General features: G+C 24.5%; 1 non-coding gene across 1 annotated transcript; it reads left to right on the top strand.

Moving 5' to 3' along the window:
• The first annotated feature begins 617 nt into the window (after positions 1-617).
• On the top strand, positions 618-689 carry Trnae-cuc (transfer RNA glutamic acid (anticodon CUC)). The gene has a single exon. It is a non-coding gene; the product is annotated as a tRNA-Glu (tRNA).
• Positions 690-16868: the final 16179 nt, after the last annotated feature.

Raw genomic sequence — 16868 nt, 5'->3', positions numbered from 1 at the left:
TATTTATAATTTACGTATGTAAATATTTCTTTAATGTAAAGATATTCTTAACTTATTTTTTTTAATATTTTTTAAATAAAAACCATTATATTATAACATCTTTTATATATATAAAATATTCAAACGTTTTTTGATTGTTGAATTCTTTTTTAATACATACAGTTCAAAAAAATTTAAAACTTAACATTCAAATAACTTTAAAATGAGTTTAAAGTCTTTTTTTTTAATAAAACGTTTAAATTAATACAAATTACTACAACACCACAGCAAAAAAATGCTTTAAAGTTTTAAAAAATACACAAGAGTAATAAATTATTTTATTTTAAACTTTTAGCTTAGCACATAAACTTAAACAGTTTATGCAAAACTTAATGGTTGTTTTTGTATTAAAGCGTTACAGACATTTCTACTATTAAAAAAAAGTAGCAAGACATAGTTTTAAAATAAAACTTATATGAAAAAATAAATTAGATTAGTTACATCAAACTGTTACATCAACGACAAGCAACAGACAAGAAATGTTAAACAATTTTCTCCTAAACACTTTAGCACGCACAATGGATCGAAATTAACTTATTCATAGGTTTATAAATTTAAAAACTTGGCTTCAGTCGCCCTCCCAGGTGGTCTAGTGGTTAGGATTCGTGGCTCTCAACCACGCGGCCCGGGTTCGATTCCCGGTCTGGGAACCTCTTTAAACTAACGTGTTTCAAAAAAAATTCAAACTCTATTATATGTTGAACTTAGTTAAGGTTTCAACAGTCTAACATTTTCAACAAAACTCCTTAGAATTCAAAAACAAATTTCTCTACTAAGAATTTAGAGTAAACTTTGTAGTTAATGACTTTCAAAACTGTATTGAACTTATTCTTAAAAAATTGTAATAGTTTTAAACCAAACAACGTTCTATAAACTATCATAATAAAATTTGATTGCAATTGTCTGTATTATTACATTACTAAAAGTAAAAAAGTTGTCAGAAAAAGTTCGTTTCAGGTTTAACAAATTAATTGTTCAAAATGTTTTGTTATTGCTTAAATTAGATATTATGAAAAATAATAATTTAAGGTTATTCAGAATTACTTTAATATTTATACTTTAAACATTATTACATTATATAGTGACTAATGAACCTTTTTTAGAAACAATGTTAGCGTAACAACTGTTTCACACAAATAATCATGTTTTGTTTGAGTTTAAATCTTCATACAAACTTAATTACATTTTTATGACATTTAATAAAACCTATTAACTTTTATATCAATTTTAAAATATTACTTTTGAAAATTGTTACTCGACACACAAATTTGAAAAAAATTTTAATTTAATATTTTAAAGTAAAAAATAAATCTTATAAGTTGTTTAAATAATTACAGGTAAATCTACACCGTTATCGAAATAAATATTTTATGTATAAAGTACAAATAAAGTTTCAGATATTATTAGTAATTTATTAGTCGTGAATAACTGAAAACTTTTAATTAAAAATTATTTAACATTAGATTAAAATTGAATAACTCTAGTTATACAACACTTTTTGAAATAAACTTTAGTTACTGTTATTGAAAAGTACGTTATGTTCATTTCTAGCTGTACTACTAAATCTTTTTTTGTAAGTCAAATTCTAGTTACAAATGAAAAAAACTTGTGACAAAAAACGCAATTTTATTCAACCCAGAATTCAACTCCAGAAAGTTGGAATAGATAGTGAAATAATAACTTGTTCTCTACTAAAAATTAATAATTTACTGTCCAAATAAACAGTTAACTTATATGCTTGACAGTGGTGATTTTCAGTTATATTGTTTTCTTTTTTTTCTATTCTATAACTAATTTTCCTGAATTTAAATTTTATTAATTTATAAAAATTCGATAACTTTTTTTTATATTTAAAAACTCAGGGTGACTCAGGGTAGTAAAAAAGCTTTAAGGACATTTTTGGTCACTGAGGACTTTTTTTGACTTAAATAGTAGCAACCCTGCAATATGATTAACACAACTGGGGTTGAAATTAAAACGCTGAAATTATATACAAAAAATATTTCTTCTTTCATATTGTATGAAATTATAAAAGAAAATTTTTATTCAAGTTTTTTAATTCGAATTTATTTTATAGGTTTACGTAAAGTTGTCGTATTTTAAGATGAAACATAATTTAATTTATTTCTACATAAATCTAGTAAACAAATTTTTCATAAACTTGAATAATTGCAATGAGTTTTTTTCTACTTAAATAAACTAAGTTGTGATTTGAAAAATAGAATAATTGTTTTTAAACATAATTTAAATTTTAATAAACGAATAGAACTAAGAACACAAATCAAAGCTTAAGAGCAAATCTAATGATAAATGTCTGAAAAATATTCTTAGTAAAATATATGGAATATTTGAAATCGATAAACATAATTTTTAATAACATGAAGTTTAATTTAAAAAGTTTAAACATTAAAGTATTATTACAGCTTTCTGTTTAAACAATGTCTGATTTTTACAACAACAAAGCAGCATGCGATGAGTTTTTAACAAAGGTTGTTAACCTGATTAAAAGGAGAGTAAGCAAACTGAAGGCTGTTTATTCAGTTGCAAGTGACACTGCTAACATCAAGTTTAAAGAAAGGTGTGGCATTTAGAACGGTAGAAGTTACTGCGGCATTCAAATTTGTATCAAGCGGGAAAACCAAACTCCAATGAGAAGCAATAAACTTCTTTATGGCTGTTAGTTTATATTTTAAAACCTTAGGTTATACAAGCTTTAAAAAGTAATAATGTACATTGAACTTTAAAAAAAACTTAATATTTATTATATAAAAATAAATATTTTTACAGTTTTTTGATACCAATTGTTTATAGTTCGTTGTTTATTTAATAAATAAAATTGATACTTATAATCAGTGTTGCCAAAGACTAAACCAAGAAAACTCAGAATATTTTGAGTTTTTTTTATAAACTTGATCTTAACCAGGATTATTTTTTATATATAAAAAACTCAGGAAGGTCAAAGGGAACCTTTTAAATTTCACGCTTTTTTTTTTTTATTTAAATCAGATTTTGGTAGTTAATTTTGAAAATGTTGTTATTTTATAACTGATTTAGTTTGGAGCTTCATTTAAATTAATAAAAAAAAACATTTATTTAAGGCTTTGTATATATTAAGGATAACTTAAAACAGTTAACGGACAGTCATTACAGTTTTTATGATCTAAAGAATGGCAACCCTGCATAACACCGAGAACAAATTTTAATCAAAATGTTCTGTTTAAACTATTTAAAAACTTTTCTTTTAGACAAAATCAACTCAATCAACATTAATATTTTTTATTTATTCTAGGTGCTTATTATCCAGTGTTTCCCATCGTATCCGGTAGGTTGTTGGTGGAAGGATACTATGGGGAGTTGGTTGTGAGAGACGCTGATTGTCAAGATCCTATATTTCTTTAGAGTTCTCACGATGAGTTGCTTGACAGCATTAGAAGTTTTAACCGAAATTCTAATGTTAGTATTTAAACTAATTTAACTTAAGTTTGTCTTACAACACATAATTTAGCTATCATTTTTTTATTTCAAGTAAGGAGTTATTATTAATTTCTTATAGATAATTCAACTAGGAAGTACTAGATTCATATATCAAGCAATTTAAATATATGTTGAGTTCATCTATACTCAACTTTATTACTATAAGTACCAGCGTTTACATTTTTGAAAACAAGTGCTATCTCTGTAAACGCTAATAATTTAAGAAATTAAGACTAGTTAAGGTTTTAAAAAAACAAAAAGAAATACAAAGCATTAAACTCAACCGACAACAAACAACAACAGCATCTAAAACAACCTACGACCGGTTTGTTTTTTATCATCAATTAAAAACAAAGTAAAAATCACTATTCTATTTTTGTACTGAAAATTTTATGCTCATCAGACCTATAAGGTATTCGAAGTAAAATACAATTATATATAAAAGTTTCTTCTAAAGAAAAAACACAACACTAAGATAAAGAAAAAATAATAATATTAGCAAATATCATTGCAGTTTTCTTCTGACAAACCTGATTTTTACAACGACAAAGAAGCTCGCGATGATTTAAAGGAAGTTATTCACAAACTCTATCGGGAACTGAACATGCGGGTTTTGTTATATTCTAAAAACAACTTTGTTGGCATTTATCTAGTTGCAAGCGATACTGCTAACATAAGGTTTCTCGAGAAGGATGGAAGCTAAAACGGTAGAAGTTACTGCGGGATTCAAATTTCTATATTGTCAAAATTCCAAGCTCCTGTGAGAAGCAAGAAGTTTCATATTCAGCGTTAGTTAAGTTTAATTGAAAATTTATACCCTACTAGGTTTCATAAGGTGTAAAAAAATAAACATATAAGTAGATTTTTTTAAATAAAATCTTTAGTTTGAAAAACAAAAGCTGTTTTTTTTTATCTATTGTTGATTTTTTTGTCCCTAACAGTCGCTAGTTGATTTTATGTTTTAAGTTAATTTAAAATATAACAACTTTTTAATTAACAACTTTAAGTCAAAACATAACCAGCTAAATAAACATTTACTTTAGGAACTGCCTCAGCGTTTCCCGTCATATCTGGCAGATTGTTGACTCGTCGCCTTGGGTATCAGGAGTTCGTTGCGAGGGAAGATAGTCAGGATCCATTTTTCCTGTGGACTTCTACGAAGAGTTGATTGAAAAATTAGAAGTTTGATGACGTAAACCTGATTGTAATATGACGTTATATGTGATTATATGTTGAAACTTTAAAATCGCTACTTGCAGTTTGAATTATAAACTTAATTGTTTATTGGAAGTATTTAAATGACGATATATATTTAAAGTTTTCCATTTAATATATTTTTGTTATCCAACAAACGACAAGTTAAAGCAAAAGCAAATAATTTTTCAATTGATTTATTATGTTACAAATATTTGTTTTTTATTCATTTACTACTGTGCCTAACTTTATAATTTCATACAGTAATAAACCTAGAATTTATGGTTTAGTAGTTTTTCCTTATCTTATATTGTAAGAAATTCGCACGTTTATGCATTTTTAAGCAATCCCATGTGTTTAGCAACTAATTACCGGATTTTTTTTAGAATTTAACGTTAAAAAAAATAATTATTACTTATTTTATAATTATCTTTAAACTAGCCAACAAATTAATGAAAATATTAAACCGTGCAAAAAAGCCTCCGTACAATATTGTCTGCTCGTGCAGAAAAGTCTTCGTGGAAATGTGACCCTTCGTGCAGAAGTGTTTTCTTGCAATTTTATTCTACTTATGCAACAGTGTCTTCGCGCAAAATTGTTTTCGTGCAATTTTGTGCCCTCGTGCAGTTTTTTAAGCTCGTACAAGTTTGACAGCTACCCGTTTGTACAGTGTAACGATTTTCGTCAGAGAGAATAAAAATCTTGACCAGAGTTACATGACAATTCAAATTCGGACTACTCAAACTCCGACAATTCAAATTCTTTAAATCTATTTAAAAGACTACATCTAAAAAAGTATAATAAATATGAAAAAAAGATGCATATGTAGATCTTGTTCGTACCTAAAAGCCACTATTTGTTTTTGCAAAATCTGAAATACTTTTCAAGAAATTTTACAACTAATAGAAATAACTATGCTTTTTACATTATTTGAGCAGTGTCTCAAAGAATACTTACTGTTTTGGAAAAGGAAAAAAAAATGGCTTGTAGATATTAATATGACCTACATATATATTTTTAATTTTTGATAAATATACATTACTATTTTATTTGTGGAACTTTTAATTTGTTTTTAAGAATTTAATTGTCCGAATTTTAAATGTCGCGCACCTCTCGACCAGCGATCTACCAACGAGCAATGTTTGATTGTAATTTGATATTTTAGTTATTTTTACTAACTGTTTAGTTACGTAGTAATAAGAGGTATTAAGATCAAAAGTTTTCTATTCAGACAATTTCTAAGTGTTGACGAAAGTAGTTTTGAAGAAAAACTTTTTAAATTTATAGTTTATATATTTACATTTTTTTTTGGTAATAAACATAACATAAAAGCATTGCTGAGCAATGAGATGGATTTTATTTTGATTTCTATATATTAACGGCTTAAAACATATTTAATAGAAAAATACATAATTCGGTTTTGTTTTTCTAATTTTTGCTTTTAATTTACTTTTTTATTTAACTCTGTTTTTTTATTAGTTTTTGTATTGTTTTTTTAAATTTTAAAATTAATCTTAATAAGGTTAACTTAATAAAAAACGACCTTGAAATTAAAAATACCTCAAACTTTAAGCTGCTTCTAAAATTACGTAGATTCAATATAAAAAATACTTGTCTAAGCTTTCCTTAAAATATATGCCCTATTATTCGTTGTTTTAAAAAAAACTTTCGCATAGTTTTCTATCATGGTATGTAATTAAGTTTAAAAGAGATTGTTTGTTATAAAAGATAGGAGATAAGATAGTGATCTTTTTTTTTAATTATTATCTTATACATAAAACAGTTTATTTATTAAAGTAACTACAAAATTAACAGTAAATAACTTTTATATAAATAAAGAAATTATATTATTTAGACATAACCTTCATATTAATTTTATTTTAGTGAAAAAATGAAACACATTAAATTAAACTTATGCCTCATAAAATTACACCATGAGTACATATCCAACTGTTTTTCCGTAAAACTTGTTAAGATTTGTTTTATTTTGGTTTTGTTTTAATATGAAATACAACTGAAGAGTTTTACCAGCTTAATTTTTTTCTAATAAACTTCTTTTAAGGGTTATTCCTAACGAACTGTGAAAACAGATAAGATACAATAAACTTAATAAGCTATTTTAAGAGTGAAATAGTAAAACCGAATGTGCCCCCAAACCGGAGATCGAACCCTAGCCGCGGTAAAAATACCACAAATGCTAACCATTACGCCACTTTAAATCTAGACACAGCTGCTTTTTATGTTTTTAATCCTATGCTTGTGTATACTGCTACATGCACTTGCCAAAGTGTTTAGGAGAACATTGTTAAGTTAGAGTTCTATGCAAATTGACTTGTAATTTTTAAATTTGCTGTGTCTCTTGTTTTTTATTCCTTTAAGGTTTCTTAGTAATAAAACACATAACAAAACCGCTAAACTGCCGAAACAAAGGCATTATTAAGCTATTATGTTAGTTATATTAAAACACGTTAAAATTTAGAACAAATTTTATTTACCATGAAACCTAGTAAATTACTACCAGCTTTAATTGGTTATGTTGTTTTTCTTCTTAAAGGTGTTAATATTTTTTTTTCTAAGTTAACGAACTATGTAAACAATAGTATTTTAAATATTTTTTTACAAAAACTAACTGAATAAATTTTTCATCGAACAAAACAAATACACTTAAATTTTTGTGAAAGGAAAAGTTATGATTTAAATAATAATTACTTCAGCTTTCAGAAAAACATTGAATGAAACTATTGAGTACGATTGAAAAAATATATAAAACTTAAATTTTAAATAATGGACAATACAGTTTATTTTAGATTTACATAGCATATAAATTTTAATAAATCTAAATTTCTTCTTTCATTTAGTTTTTATTTTAATTAAAACACTTTACAACGCAACGCTAGTTTAAAAATCTGTTAAGTTTTAGATTAAATTTAGACATTTAATTAAGTTAAAATTTTTTAATATCAAATAATGAGCAGTTTTTCATTAGCTATAGATTATTTAAGTAGGGAGTAGAAAGTTTAAATAATCAACAGATTAGATGTACTTAAACCTTAGCTACACACAATTTTGTTACTATAAGTTACAAGCTTATACGTTTTTAAATACATTTTTGTTACTGTAAGTTCCTAGCTTACACATTGTTAACTACATTTTTTTATACTATCAGTACAGAGCTAAAAGTTAAGTTATATCCCTCTAAGAACTACCAACTAAAAATTATTTATAAATTTAAATGAGGTTATAATAATAAAAATCACAGTTCTAATTTGTGTAGTAAGTGAGTAAAAAGTTTATCTAGCAAATATAATCAAAGCTTGAAATTGTTTTAGATTAAAAAGCTTACTCAAAGTTCAACAAAACTAACTATAACAACAAATTAACATCACAGTATTAGGTTACAATCATGTCTTCCGCACAACATGATTTTTACGGCGACATAGAAGCTCGCCATAAGTTTCTAAAGGACATTCTTGACAGGCTCCGCCGGGAAATTGATGTAGAAGTTTTTACGAACAATAGAAGAAACTTTATTTTCCCCTACTTTGTTGGAAAGGACCGTGCCAATATAACCTTTCTTGAGAAGAATAGAGACTACTATGGTAAAATAGTCTGCGGAGTTGAAATTCGTATCAAGTCGGCACACCAAACTCCTGCAAAAAGCAATAAATTTCCTTATGGCTGTTAGTTAATTTTTGATTGATGTTTTACAAATTTTTAGATTTATATGCTCTTTAAGTTTAAATATTATTAGATAGTAAACATTCAATTATTAAAAAACAGGTTCATTGCATGTCAAAAGTTTTTTTTTACTTTAATTTATTATTTAAGTTCATTGATGTTAACCGTTTGTTGTTCATTCTTTAATATATGAAACTTATAAAGTATTCCTGGAACAAAACCTCACAATATTGAACTTTTAATTAGCTGGAAAGTTTTAGTTTTAACGAAATCAATTCAATCTATATTTAAAGTTTTCATTATCATAAGGTACTGGTCCAGTGTTTCCCGTCATATCCGGTAGGGTGTTTGTTGAAAAAAAGTTTCGCCCCGTTGGCAATCAAGAATTGGTTTATAAAGAAATTGATAAGGGTCTTTATTTTTTGTGGAACTCTTATGAAGGGTTGATTGACGGAATCAGAACCTTGAATGGAAATTTATGACGTAAACCTTAAAGTTGTATGACGTCACATTTGATTATGTGTTGACACTTTAAACTGGTTGTTTGCAGTTAGAATTGTAAGTTTGATCATTATAAGGAAGTATTTGAAAGACGTTGTATTATTTAGGGTTTTTTTTTTCAATTTAATTCTATTCGTTTTCAAACTAGCTTCAAATTAAAGAAATTCTAAATAAGATAAAAGCAAAATTAAACAGCTTTGACTCTTAGTTTTTTAACACAATTGCCACTAAGCCCAACTTTATAAGATCGTATACAAAGTGTTTTTAGTAATAAACCGAACATTGATATTCAAATGGCTTTTTACTGTGTAGATATAAATTTTAAAGAGGTATTTTTTTTTATAGGCACTATGGTTTTTTAATTTATGTTAAAGTTTTTTTTAACAAAACTAAGCTTCTAAAGTTAGCTAATAAGAAAAAAATAATCGGTCAAGTTTTAATAACACAGTTTATCAGCGTAGATAATTTAAGATCATATTAACATAAGTAACTAATAAAAACATACTCTTTTCATTTTTCAAATTTTCAGTAAAATATTTTCGGAAGTTTTAAACACTTTATAGAGACTGAATATTTTACAGTGCACTGTAGTAAAAATCAACAAGAAAAATCTTATGACGTTTTAAAACAACTTATCTTTCTGATAATGAAAGTATTTTGTTTGGGTATAGAAAAAATTTTAACGGTCAATAATATCTTATGTAAGTTTATTTAGTTTTTATTTTAAAAAATTAAGATAAAAAAAAGTTAATTTTTGTTTTAAAAAGATAAATCTTAAACATAAATCTGGTTTTTTCTTAGTTTAATGCTGTTGCTTATCTAGTTTTCAAATCGCGCTTCAAAATTGGAAGAAAAATAGGATTCGAACATTATTTTTTATGCGCTGAAACTTATGGATTTGTTAGTCAAAAATTTTAAAAGTTGTATACCGTTAAAGAGTAAGCAACAAATTTGATTTTAAGAAACTATTGAATGCATTTGTTTATATTTACTATATTTAAAGCAAATGTAAGCAGTTTTTTACATGGAACCGATCATATTATAAGAGAAAACAGAAATCAGTTTAAATTTAATTAGTTTTCTTGCCAAATGATTTTGTTTTTAATGTCTTTAATATGTAAGAGCAAAACTGTAACTAAATTAACACAAAACAGGAAGCAGCGTGTTTTATATTATAGAGTTTTTTTGTTCAAAAACTCTTTCATAGAAACCTAAAAAAAAAAGAGTCTTATGTTTTTTAGCGAAAAATCAGATCTCGGGTGAAAAAATTTTACTTTTCAGAACACTGTTTCACTAAATCTACATTAACGTTATCTCATGACTTTAGTAATATGCGTTTTAAACCTAAATAGGATGGTTAGTATTAGGTACTATATTTTAATGATCAAATTACATATAAAGCACCTGATATTAACTATTAACCTAAAATTATGAGCTATATTTTTATGATTAACTTACATATATAGTATCTAGTTTTGACTTTTAATCTAAAATTGTGAGCTCTGTTTTATTGATTTATATAACATGTAAAATACCTTACATTATTGAATATAAATCTATAATTATGAATTATCTATTGTATATATACACATACTTTACCTTAAAATTTTTAATAATAGTATTTATTTTTTACAGAACTTCATTGGCATGTTTTACTCGCTTAACATACTTTGGTTCAATAAAGAAAGAGTACTGTGCAACAGGAATTAATATATTTTTGAAGGTAGCAAAACTATCAAAGTATTATAAAAATGAAATACTGGTTTCTTATTAGTAATATCCATTTTATTTCTTTTAAAAAAATTAGATTATCATAATAGTTGTTTTTATTTTTAAGAAATTATCAAATATGAAATAACGATATTGATTTTAAAATAACTTTGACTTTTTTATAAACATTTTCTAGTATTTTACACATCTGCTTTTCTTTTCCGGTATCAAGAAAGGACTTGCTCTAAGCTTACTACAGACAACTAAGGTTTAAAGATTTAAATAAAATTAGTTAGTTTAAATTTAAAATAAGTGAAAAGTGTTTCTGAAACTGTATGATTTTAGTCAAAATAAAAACTACTTTAGATTAGACTTTAATTATGTATAAAAATTATTGTAAAAAAAGAATATAAAATTTTAAACTTTTATTTTGAAAAATTTTACAATATATTTTATAAAGTTGTTTAAAAAACTATCACACTTGATTATTCAGTGAAATTGTTATAAACTATAATAAAGAAATTTGTGCAATTTTTTATAAAGAATAAATAAATGTAGATTATGGTAAACTTTTAAAAGTATATTAATATTTATTATTTTGGTAATGACCAATATAACTATAATTAATGAACAGTTTTGAACAAGCACTAAAGAATAATAAAATTAAATATTATCTACATTACTTTGTATTTATGTTGCTTTAATTACCTAGTTATTTATTATAAATAATTGTAAAAAAATAATAGTCTTAGTCCGTTTACAAAACTTTAAAATTGTTTATTTTAAATGAAAAATATAACAAAATGATTAAATCAATTGACTTTTCGAGTTAAACATGGGATTTCTAAAGTTTGTATGTTTTTATCTGCTTAAGTAAAGTATTTTTAACTTAAATATCCATTCGGTATTATGCTTGATTTAGCATTTTAATAAAAAATTTCAATTAGCTTTATACTTTAAAAACAGTCTTAATACTTTAAACTTTTAGCTACTATCATTAAATTAAAACAAAATGCAAATTAATAATTGTTTATAAAACCTTGTTTTCCAAAAATTATAATGTTTTATAAATACGTTCACTTAAATGTTATTATTATTTACAAAACGTTAAATAAGAGTATACAGATGAAATACATTGCTTGAAATCAGATGAAAGGTCTTAAATATTTTTGATAAATTTAATTCATGTTAAATCTCTCTAGTTAACAAATTAGTTTAAGTTTATAGTTTTTTTACTTTAAAAAAAATTAAAGCTACCGAAATTTTATTTTAAACTAGACTCTATGATAGATAAAAAGTCGTTATATTTATTTGTTTTTAAAATACTAAAGTATAATCGATACTTGTAAGCTATTTACTTTCATTCAATACACACTACTAAGTATGTTTTTTTAATCGACGACCAATAAAATGATTAAACTCTGGTTTTATGAAGGTTTTTGCAAAGATTTAATTGATTTGTTTGTGGATTATGCAAAACTTGATTGTTTATTTTATGTATATAGAAACACTTAAAATGATTTTTTTTTTAATTTTCTAACATCTTTAAATAAAAGCTTTTAAAGTATTAAGTTAAAGAACTGAAGTATATATGGTTTAGGAAATTTTAGATTTTTTTAATTTTTTTGTATCACTTTTTTGGTTGTTTTCATTTTTTAATAAAGTTTCTTTAACAATAGTATTTTTTAAAGTTATTAGTTTATAACTTAATTAAAGTCAGTCAAAAGAATGTTTACATAAAAGTACAAAAAGCTTTTTTTTTATTTCCTTGTAGTTAAATTTAGTAACATTTAAATTATTTTTTTTATATATATTTAGAGTTTTTGAAGTATTTTATATATATCTATTGTTTTTTAGTTTATAATTATTAGATGAAATAATAAGTTAAAAATAAAAGTAGTTTAAATAAACAATAATTTCGGACAGTTATTAAACATTTTTGTATTTTTTTAGTCGACAGTAGTCTGAAATTCTTTTACTGTTATTATAGCTTAAAAATATTTTTCAGATTACCAACAAATGACAGTATTAGGTTTGTTTTATACAGTTTTACAAAAACTTAAAGTAGTATATTTACTATTTAGTGGCGATTTTAAGTTTTTTTTTCAGCACTTACATAGAAAAGGACGTATAACTTCAACTAATACACTTTTATTTTTTAAGATTGATAAATATTTAATTTATATTGAACCAATGTAGTATTAAACTTCAATTTTCAAAGATTTGCCTCTAGTATCCTTAATTGTAGTATGCATGTTGATAGTTGTATTGATGTATTATATGTTCAAATTTATCAATGAGAGTAGAAACGTATCAATTGAACAGAACACAACAGTATCATACACCGCAAGTTAGTGATTTTGTAAATAAACATTATAAATAATTAATAAGTTCATCTGTTAGTGTTCACGTCTAAAATTGGGTTTCAATATTAATATGATTTACAAGTTTGTGATTGGTGTAAAACTATAATTAACTTTTTTAGTTATTAAAAAATATATAACTAGATAATGAGAATCCTCGGACAAGTGAATTAGCACCACCTCCTAACTATGACTCAGAATATGAAAACATTAATGAAACAGGGGATAATTTAATAAACTATAGGTTACCATCATATAAAGAAGCTTTAAAGATGTGAAAAACAAAAACAAGAATTTTACTTTACTGCTTTCTCTTTCATTTTCTGTCTTTCATTATTTGGATAAATATATGTTGAGAAGTGAGACATATTGCTATTTTATATACTTAATTAAAATGCTGTTTTATCAACTTTGAAATTAGTCTTTTTGAAATTAGCATAATTATTAAATATTAAACAAGCATATATTCAGCAAGTTTGTTGTTAATTAAATATAAAACAACTTTATTTTTCAAGTCGCTTATATATTTTGTTCTTTTACTCTATAAAAATTTTCTACGTTTTATAACCGTTTTACTTTTCTTATTTATTATATTTAGCAAAAAAAAAATCTTCGTAGTGTATTTCTTATAATCTTAGTTAGAATCTTATGTGTAAATTTTTAATACTCACACATAGTTTTCAAAATTTTAAATACTTTTTTCCATTATTTTTAAGTAGTAAAACTTAAGTACAAATTAAAACCGTCTCACTTAAATTTTAATACACTCTTTAAGTATTATAATGATAATCGAAAAAAGTTGAAAGAACTTTTCAACTTTACTAAGTTATATACACTTATGTCTTTGTGAAAATAAAAACAATGTGTTTATGATTATGAGCCGGAAAATAATATATTTAAGATTATAGATCAAAATGTTGTAGCTCAAACTAACATTAAGAAACGAACAAGATTAGCTTATATGGTTTACTGTACTGTAAAAACTAAATATATTGTAGAAAGAGTTAAAAATATAAAATAGTATGTTTTAAATACGCTTACATGTTTAACTTATTAAAGGCTACTTTTTGAAATAATAAAAAAAGTTATTGTTTATAAGATAAATGTCTAAACTAAATAATAACTTTTAAAACAGTTAAAATATTTTTTACTATATTGAAGTCAATTGTAGTCAGTTAATATTCTATGTTTCGTAGTTTACTAAAAGTTGTTTTAACAGAATAACAATTAATAAAAATAGACAACTTTATTGGAATTGATTGCATCATGTTTGTTCAAGGATAAAACTCGTAGATTAACTTTAAGTAATATATGTCATTTTATTTTAAAGGTTATACCAAAAATAATTATGTTACTAACATTTTGATTTTTAAATTATTTGAAAGTTAAAAACTATATTAACTGTTTGATACTTTTATATTTTAAATCAAATATCGTTTATATGATAATCTACCAATGATAAGAATAACAAATTGTACTAACTATTTTTATTACTGCATCAATTTTCAAGGATTTTTCTCTAATTGCACTTTGTATTACGATAATAGTATTGATTTTTACATAATCCAATGCAGTTGTCGGCACGCTACTTCGAAGCCGTGAATCCTAAATCACAAAATTAAAATTATGTGCACCCCAATTTGCATTCTTTAGCACCGTTAGTGTTTAAGAATATATAAACACTTTTAATCGTTTTTTTTTTAATAATTATTTGGTAACACCCAGTTAATTTTTACACGCTAACTTTAAATTTACCAGTTTACCCTATTAATTTCAATAAACTTTAATATCGATGAAGCCCTACTAAATTTTTGTCAAATACCAGTTGATTAAGCTGATTAATATAGTGATTTTTAATGTAGCAAAACGCTTTAAAACAATAAGAGTTGATAAAATTAAAAATTAATAGAATATTAAACGTTTTATTCTGTTTTAAAAATCTATGAGATTTGCTCACTTCGGTTTTTTTTTTGGGCGACTAAGGGTGGAAAAATTTTCATATATAGTAACAGAATAGAACTTGGAGAGTACAAAAATGATCGTTTTATTAACAACAAAATGATCAATTAGAAATCAAGCTTGAATATGTCTTAAATTTAGAAATATTAAAAAAAAAGTTTCATTTAGTTTCTGCGCGAAAAAAAAATCATGTATCCCAAAATAAGTTTCATGCACCCCAAAAGTCTCATGCATCCCTAACAAAAATTTCATGTACACTAGTGTGCACCAGTGTACCCCGTGCCGACCACTAATCTAATGTATCAACGAGAGTAAAAACGTATTAAATGAACAGAATACAACAGTGTCATACACCGCAAGTTTGTTTTTATTTTTTAGAATATATATGTTAAATATCTATTATGTTAATCAATTTGTAAACATTTCTAAGTTATTATTATTTTCTGATATTAATACGAGCCAAAAACATTTTATTGGTGTCTCCTATATCTTTTTTGTCTTAGTAAATATTTTTAGTATACTATTTTTATATATAGGTAACGAAAACCCTCGCACAATTGAACTACAATGACCTCCTAACTATGACTCAGTCTTTGATTGTATTAGTGATACGAGAATAAGTTTACAAATGATTGGTTGCTAACGTATACAGAAGCGCTAAAATGTGATAAATATGACAAAACAAGAAGTATAAATTGCTATTTTCTTTCTGTTTTTTAATGTTTAAACAATTCAGTTTTAGTTTATTTAAATGTAGATTATGTTGTTGTGTTTTATGCCTGATTTAAGTGAAATTATTTTAAGCTCAAAATTAACTTGTTCGAAATTAGCCAAAATTTTGGTATTAAGCTTGCATATATTCAACAGATTTTTTATTACTGGAAAATATAATAAAACCTAATTCAATCATTAGCTTGAAACTTTTTGTTCACTTACTGTTTTAAATTCAGTTAAATAAAACGTTTTTACAAGTAATCAAGAGCGGTTCTAACCAAGCTTTTACATCTTAAGGGTATTATGTTATATGTAAATAGAATCAAATGTTAAAAACAGGGGATAAATGCAAGAGTTTTTTGATTTGATTTTACCCTTAATAATATAAAAAATACAGTTTTTAATCAAAATTACAGACTGAATTTTATATTATTAAATTAGAGATAAGGTTTTTTTAATCTTTAAGTTTAAATCAAGTAGAAACAATAAGTAAAAAAATTGTAATTACATAAAAACAAAAATATATATAATAAAATTAAAAACAAAAATCTAATCCAGCTGCAATCCAATTGCCATTTTGTGAACAATACACCTCCATCAGGAGAAATGTCAATACTTGAAGCTACGCCCGTTTGTCCTGCAAACTGCCTATAAAAAATTATAGGTAAATTAATTAAAAAGCATATAACACAAAACCTTTAACTTCGTATTGGTAGCTTAATAGAATATACAGCTGAAATTATTAACTATGGCTGTTTTGAAAATTAAACTAGTAATTTCGTAAACTTCGAGAAAAAATAAAGTTTTGAACAAATGTTTATAATCAAGATTAAAAATATATACCTTCATTTTAAACTGTAACTTTTTTTAAACTAGTGGTAATTTATCTTTTTTAATAGTTATCACATACTGAACAATTTGTTTATTGTGCAAATCCAACATACAAACGGTTCCATCTGTACAACAAGTAAAACACATTTTGGAGTCCTGAGAAATTGCAAGTCCTAAGCACCATCGAAAATTTGGTAATGTTAATTGAGACTGAAAAAATTAATTATGACCAAATTTAAATAACAATCAATAGAAGAGTTAGTTTTAGACTTAACATTATTGAACTAAAGGAAATTAAAATAAAAGAATTCAAACTATCTTCAATAAACTTTAATTGTCAAATGCGTCAAATTGTCAAAAAAAAATTAACCCTTTAATTAAAAAAATTGAAAACAAAGCTTAAAA

The sequence above is a fragment of the Thalia democratica genome, chromosome 1 (genome assembly GCF_965202585.1).
Source record: "Thalia democratica chromosome 1, ktThaDemo2.hap1.1, whole genome shotgun sequence".
Lineage (NCBI taxonomy): Eukaryota > Metazoa > Chordata > Thaliacea > Salpida > Salpidae > Thalia > Thalia democratica.
This window is presented reverse-complemented; position numbering and strand designations above follow the sequence as displayed.